The following is a 7,982-nucleotide window of genomic DNA, read 5'->3' on the forward strand; positions in this document are numbered from 1 at the left end:
TATCAAGAAGGGTCATTTGATTTTAAGCTTGATTGTACCTGGTAATTTCAAAGCAAAAGACATGGATGTTTATCTAGCTCCACTAGTTGACGAGCTCCAGGAGTTATGGCATGGGATCGACATAGCAGATGCGGTTGAACTAGTAGGACAACAGCATGCAAGGATCCATGGACTTCTTATGTGGACTATGCATGATTAGGCAGGATACAGAGAAGCTTCTGATAATGGTTATTGATTTACAAAATTCTCGCTATTCGCAAGCCCTTTGCCTTGGCCTGATTCATGCTTTGATATATGCAGGACTAACAACTTCGGGATACAATGCATGTCCAATTTGCGGGCAGTCTTTGGATGTGCGCTATTCTACCTCTCTTCGAAAGACAATTTATCAAGGCCACCACCGTTATCTTCCAATGTTTGCAATTAGAGATAGACGATGATACGGTGCAAGATCTTATCGATGATGCCTCACTCGTCGAGGCCTAGGTCTGTAAGTGTTTGTGTGAAGACTTTGATTTAAAATTAAGCTTAAAGTTAATTTAAAAAACTATGTTCTGACGCTTTATTTTACTTTCTTTGTGCAGAACTTTAGTATGGCAGACGAGATTCCAGATCCCGCTTCCATGAGTGGAGATGCATTCATGGGCTTCGTTACATGGATGACGCCTGCTCAGATGGCAGAGGCTTCTCAGTACTGGGTAGCCAGAGGCACGGGTTCTACGCCTCCGGGCTTCACACCCGAGGGTCCGACGCATAGGGGGGGGACGCCTACGGGGTTCAGGACGCCTATGGGTACGACGCCTTCTTCTCCCATCACGGCCGCTTCGACACCTAGGGGTGGGGCAGAGACGGGTACGTCCTCATCTCCGCAGCACAGGCGCACTCGCCGACCTCGGCGATCGTCAGGTGGAGGTGGTGGTTGCTGTGGAGGAGGGTCCACAAATGCTTCGACCCCTCCTCGCTCACGACCCCCGTCTTACCCAGGCACACCTCTTGACACACCTCTTGGCACACCTCGGACACCTTGGGGGGCACACGATCCTAATGCCTCCAAGCTCTATACTGTACGGGGAGATGGTTCTGTTGACATGGATAGAGTCGGGACTGAGATGCGACAGCGAATTCGCCAGCTCGTGGAGCTGCAGTTTTCGACCAGCATTCTTACGTCTTGGGATCAGTAAGAAAAGGAAAAAGTCACTTACATAGTGGAGACCATCCTGAGAGAGTACCAACCTGCTCCAGGTTCTTCCGTTGTTTCGGCGCGGTGGATCAAGGGTGTTGCACGGGACACCATCAAACATCGACGAGATGCAGCTCGGAAGGCTTTCAGGATCGGCTCGCCGAAGCCTTCGGGCATCCCACACGAGACGTGGCTGCAGATCAGGGAGGATGAGCGGACAGCGGCCACGCGGTTCAGACAGCAGCGTGAGGCCGCGCAGGTACGACAAATGACTAGGGGGACATCTCATCTTGGCAGCGGAGGCTTCGACACCTTTCGTTATGAGTTTGTGAGTTTCTAATCCAATCTTAACTATGGCGTTTTTTAAAATGCGATGAATCATGTACTCTTATTACTTTGATTTTTGTATAAACGCAGAATCTTGCGATGCATCGAGCTCCATCACGCGAGGAGGAGTCAGATGGATATCGCAGAGGTATCTATGAAGTACTGAATGATCTTGAAGCTTCAGGAGAGCCTGTAAACTAGGAGGCCCTACAGTCTCGCTGATCGCTTCAGGTGAAACGTTAATATGTGTGAGTTGATTTAATTAAGTCAGTATATGTGAACTAATATCAATACTAATTTGTGACTTGTCCTATGTGCAGGTTGCGACGCCTAGTCATTAATGGACCAGATTTCATCTATATGCTTTGTGAGACACACGCGCTTCTGTGTCTTTTTTTTGTACAAACAGTTAGTGTTCAGACAGTTATTGTTTCCCTTATGGTTATGATTATTGTCATTGTCATTGTATAGACAGTTATTGTTTCTCTTTCTGGTTATGCTTATGGTTATTGTTAATTTTATTTATGGTTATGGTTATCTGTATTATGGTTTTGATCAAAGTGGTTATAGCCGGTTATGGTTTTAAATTATGGTTATGCTTTTAAGTTATGGCTATGTTTTTAAGTTATGGCTATGCTTTTCAGTTGGTACGGTTGTCTTTCATTGGCTTTAAATCTCATGTGAGATCCTACATGGATAGCATGTAGAAGGCGTATACATGATATGGTTTTTTTTGAAAAGTTTATGTAAAAACAAAGGGAACTCTGCCGAAATTTCTGCGCGCGGGAGCATGGTTCATATTTTGGTGCTGCTCGCTCTTAGGCAGAGGGCAGGAAGTCTGACTGTGGATGTGTCCATCTTTTAACTGAGCACAGGCCAGGCTACCTGTCCTTTGTCCAAGGAAAAATTTTTCTGCTATGCGCGTCCCTATAGCGACTGGTTTCACAGCGACGCGGATAGCGACGCGCATAGTGACGGGCCGCATCGATAACATGTTTTTTTGTTGTAGTGACAGGACACAAACTCGATGCCTCTATAGCCCAGTAGATATCCAGCACCCCAAACCACTCAGAATCACAGACATAGACACCAATGCGGCAAATGACTATTGGCTCGACTAACATCTGATCATCCCCGACTGCCCTGACCCGACCACCCAGCATGCGCTCAACCACCTCGACCTTTGAGCTTGCCCGCGTACAAATAGAGAGCTCCCACATACTCGACACTCGCTCACTAGAAAGCTCTCACGCCTGATATCTCTAAGAAACACATATATCTGGCACCTTTGGGAAAAAAAGCGAGAGTGATAAAAAACGATGTATACAGATCATTCAAACAACAAGCATATCATTCAAACAACAAGCATATGGAGATTCAAGCTGATTCGATTGGCGAAATATGTACAATGATGGATCTATCCAAAAAAAAAACCTCTATAAGGAGTGGGATAGCGGCCGACTCCCCGCCTCCTTTATATGTACTCCGACTTTGTATGCTTTGGAACTTTCTTTTGCTTACAGTCGGTAGGTTATAGCACTATCCATCATTGACTTTGGACAAGCTCTCTTGGTCGCCTCTCTTCTCTGTAGCACTCGACGCCCCTAAGCCAGCCCCCTTGTGGCCTCCACTGTCCTGATCGACTCCTTCTCCTCTGGTTTCAGCAACCCCTCTCTTTGTGCAGATCTCCCTTCTCCCTATGCTTTGGCTCTCGGCATCACACCCTCCCTCATTGATGGCTCCTGGCGCCCCCCCTGGCTTTCCCTCTTCACGGTAGCGCTGCCTATTCAGCTCCTCTCCATCCTCTACTCCATTGCGGCGGTTACTGCATAGCCCCCTTTTTTGGTTGCCTATACTCGCCTCACACACACCAGCCCTTGCTGGCTATGGCGGCCCTGCAATACCAGCTCGCCACCTCAAGGCGCTCTTCCCTTGTCCATGACAGGCTCCCCCTCAGCCGTCATCCCCCCTACTGCAACTCCTCCACTCCTCTGCAAGGCGGCCCTGCTCACCTCCTCTTTTCCTCCTCCTGTATAGCGCTGGCCTGCAGCCCCTCGTCCGTTCCTGTCCTCCTCGGCCACCCTCGGCCTTCACCTTCTCGTGCTCAGGTCCACCCCTCTCCACTGCAGCCCTGGCGGCCTCCTTTTTGCAACCACCCGCCCCCCTTGGCAACTGATGGTGCCCTCCCTGCATGCCAACTGCCCGTCTCTCTCTGCATGCGCCACCTCTTCACCTTCCTCTTATGGCAGCCCACCACCTGCGCTACAGATGGCGCCACCTTCCACAATGCAGACCTCGTTTTTTTTTTAAAAGGATGGCAATTTTATCAAAAACCACCAAAATCACTTACGACTTGGGCCGCCTTCCCACGAGAGGCAACCTGTGGCCGATCATTCGAACATATAGCTCCGCATACCTTAATAGAAGAGCTCCTGCCCCTGTGCCCAGGCCATCATGGCCGGAAACAAACACATGTAACTCCGCATAGACACTATCGGGGCATCGAGATCCCGACGACAAAGTGATGATTGCCACGACCAACGCAATCTTAGATCCCGGTGAGCTTGTCCACCGAATCGGCACACACGCCTTTAAGTTTTTGGCTATTAGAGCTCCCAAAAAACCACCATCAACCTGTAAATTGTTGCCTTTGACATACATATCTCCACCGCACCATCTCCAAGCTGCATCTAGTACATGACCAAGCTTGCGACCATCAACCCATCTGCTGTCGTGCACCTGCCCACTGACACTTTCGGAGGTCGACCAAATCGAGCTGTACCATCATTGCCCAACCTCTCGCTGAGCATTTATGCTCAACCATAGTATTATTTAGGTATTAGAAAACTGCATAAGAAGCGAGAACATGATAGTATAATAAGAAGCTATATGTAGTAGAACTGTATAGATAGATAGAGAGAGATCGTATCAGCTGCATAAACCCCCCGGATCGAATGGAAAGCCTGGAGCTTCCCCAAGCACAGTGTAGGACCCACCTGGGTCAAATACATGGCGTCGAACACAACCATCTATCTCTAGTACATGCATAATCAGCCACTTTTTTGCACCTGTAAGCCCAAAAGTCAACCTCTCGTGCAACTTGCCATAACATCGACCTTCAACCTGTATCCATACGCTGGCTTCATATACAAAACAAGCCTGTAAACCAACCTGCGAAGCATCTGCACCATACACCATCATCGTCTCACCTGCTAGAGAGCTCTCCATAGCGGACCCCTCATCAAGAGAGCTTTGCAAACCGTGCAAAACTACCTGTAAATCAACTTTCAAGAGTATGAACACCAATAGCAGAACACCCACCTTTGGCAATCTGTCTTCCACTACCATTGCTTCTTGGAGCACAAAGCCTACCTGCTTCTCAAGCATATCCCCTGTTGGCACACACTCCATACGTGACTCACCATGCAAATCTTCGTCCACCATAGCCTGCATTGCTGCATCTTCAACCACTTCATGCGAGAGAAAATTGGATTGCTCAACCACCTTTGCTTGCTCTTCAAGGACTTCGTCTTCGACCACATCATCTGCTAAGCAAAAGAGAAGGCCATGATCTATTACCTCATTTTTTGATAGGTCGACATCATCAACACTTTGTGGAATGCACTGCCGCTCTTCAATACACTAAGTAGGGCAAGGTTGCCCAACCCCCTGGCTAGCTTCCTCCTGCACAGCTTCGACCATCACTTTGTCCACATCTTCAAACTTGTCTTGTGAGCTCTGATCCATAGCCTCCTTTGATTCTTCATGCACACAAACTTCGACCACGACTGCATCCTTGCTAGCCGGGCTAACAGACTCTTGTACATCATCACACCACATTGGAGGAACAAATTGACACGAAGAACCGAAACGGCTCACCAATGGCAAAGCAGCTACCTCTTTGACGCTTGAATTAATTCCGCTTTGGCTTCATGGATTGACGCAACTCCATTGCCGAGCTATATCCATAGTCTGACGGCTTCAACAAACCCATCTCCAACTTCTTCTTTCCTTTCCTGCTCTTTGCCTTTGCCAAGCAAACCATTTTCTCATAGTCCTCTACACCACCGCACTCGACCTTCTCTTTGATTCGCGGATGCAAGCAGGCTAGAAACTGCTCTCGCTTGAAATGGTCCCCATTTCGCACACATGTAGAAGCAGCTAGTCTCTCCCAAATAGACTCAAATTTACCCAAAAACAAAGAAAAATCTTCACTTACATCCTGCTTTAGCTTGCTTAACTGTTCACCCAAGTCCGATGGAGAAACCCGCTTCTAAAAAGCTTCAACAAATTGTTTGCGAACCTCGCTCATCGACTGACGATATGCGATCTTCAAACCTTCAAACCAAGCTTTGGCTCGCCCTTGTAGAACCAATGGTAGGGCCTTCAATTTGGCTTCATGTCCACAAATTCTCAACTGCAACAGGTATAGCTCCAGATTGGAAAACCAATCGGCACCCTCTTCTTCTCCAGCAAGCACCAAATCAATATCATGCATCATCTTCAGGCTTTAATGCTTCACCGAGGAGCAATCAGTAGATCCTCAATGGGGGCACCAGAAGATGGAGAGGGGGAATAGGGAACACACCCAGCACACAAAATATCTGCCTCTCTATAGCCCAGGGATTCCACATCACCCCTAACCTCTCAAAAAACACCTTCAAATTGGCTAATTTGCACTAACAACTCCGCTTTAGCATACAAAACAACTACCTCACACCTTGCAAAGAACGCCCCACAACACAAATGCACCCACACTGCTCAACTCACCCTTTCCGACTCACAAAACACTCCTAATCTGCCCTCTTGGTAACACCTTTCGAGCTGCAGGCAAACCCTCTGCAAGCAATGGTCAATACACGAAGAGCGAGAGAAAAGGAGGGGGATGGGGAGAAGCAACACAAGAGATTGGGGAAAATGAGTGGTATTATTGCATAGGAAGTAGTACAATCAATGTATGCAACTTCAATGGCAAGCTTAGCAACACACAAGCTTCAAGCTTCCACCTCCCACACAGAGGCAAAAAAGCCAACATTGGTCCAAAGACCCTCAAAAATGAACATAAACCTCCTTTCATAGAGGTGCCTCTAGGAGGCCCAAAAAAAGAAAAAAGGATGAACCTCTTCTCTCATAGCCTTCACTTAGAGCTTCTTTTAGAATTTTGATTGCATTGCCAACACTTGGCATAGTTCATGTTTGGAAACCTCTGCATGGTATACACATTGGTCCTTATCCCTTCCATTTTGGCCGCCCAGATTTCCCTTGGGCCTTTGAATGCCCTTGGCCTTGCCCTTTAACCGCCCTTGCTGGCACCTTCTTTCCAGCGGGACCCCTCCCTTGTCGAGGCAACAACGATGTCGCTATTGGGGGGGGGGCTTCTCCTCAAAAATATTTGGCCCTTTGCGGGCATGGACACCTGCCCTTACAGGACGCCATGTCATCACCGAAACGCACCACCACACGGCCGCCCGCGGGCGCGCCATCTCTCTACACCGCAGGCTCGCGCCAAAACCGCCACCAAGCCCGCCACTGCAGCCCCAGCGCTCGCGCGCCATATAGCCATGGGGAGGGGAGCTCCCCTCACACCTCTTGTATGCTAATGAGGAGCCACTCTCCGCTATATATACCGCGAGATCCCCTGTGTTGACTGCGCATGTGGGATATTTCCCCCAGCCACGTGGCATCACCACAAAGCTCAGGACGCCTCAAGGCCTTGAAGATAAGAAAAACCCCATTATTTTTTTAAACCAAAAACCTTTTCAGCCTGCCTTTGCTGAGCCGCAAAGGCCGGATGGAATCTTGCATTGCCGACTTGCTTCTCCATAATCCGCATCGCTTCTCGACTTTTCCAGGCCCAAGATCCGAGGCCGCCAAAACACGATCAAATCATCTGCCATCAACTCCGGACAAAGACCCCCAATCTTCCGACCTCCATAACTTCTTGCTCCTGACTCCGTTTGGCATGCAGTCGCTTCCTGCTAGCTCCGTATGATGTACACCCTGCTCTAGAATTTTGTCGAGGCTCAAAAGATGCCAGATGGCACATTCTCCAATGCGGCCAAGTGGGCTCAGACCCGGCCCCCGTAAAAACTTCAAATGGTCATACCTTGCAAACCATGACTCTGATCCGCAATCCGAAAAGATGGGTAGGCTCCATGAATCGAGCTCTACACATCTATACCTCAAGTTCCACTTGGATCACCTGTACCCAGATGCCCTGTCCGCAAGAATCTGCAAACCACTAAAACTTCAACCTTCAATAACTTGGGCTCCGTAGCTCGGTTTGATGAGCTATCTGGACCTGCTCCTTCAGCACTTCAAGCTCTTCATTCCTGGACCCAAAGGCTGCACTTTGCATCTCCTTCACCTGCTACCCAAATTAGCCCCTTATGGAGCCTTTCCTGGCCTATAAGACGCATCATGCATACACTTCCCCTGCTACCTGCCATCCCATGATTTTCCTAGATGCTCCAGT

The 7,982-nt window shown here is 48.7% G+C and overlaps 1 pseudogene; it reads right to left on the reverse strand.

Moving 5' to 3' along the window:
• Positions 1 to 4,435: 4,435 nt before the first annotated feature.
• Positions 4,436 to 5,819, reverse strand: LOC147437806 (uncharacterized; annotated as a pseudogene).
• Positions 5,820 to 7,982: the final 2,163 nt, after the last annotated feature.

This window comes from Adiantum capillus-veneris, chromosome 17 (genome assembly GCF_014529385.1).
Source record: "Adiantum capillus-veneris isolate H3 chromosome 17, ASM1452938v2, whole genome shotgun sequence".
NCBI classification, from domain to species: domain Eukaryota; kingdom Viridiplantae; phylum Streptophyta; class Polypodiopsida; order Polypodiales; family Pteridaceae; genus Adiantum; species Adiantum capillus-veneris.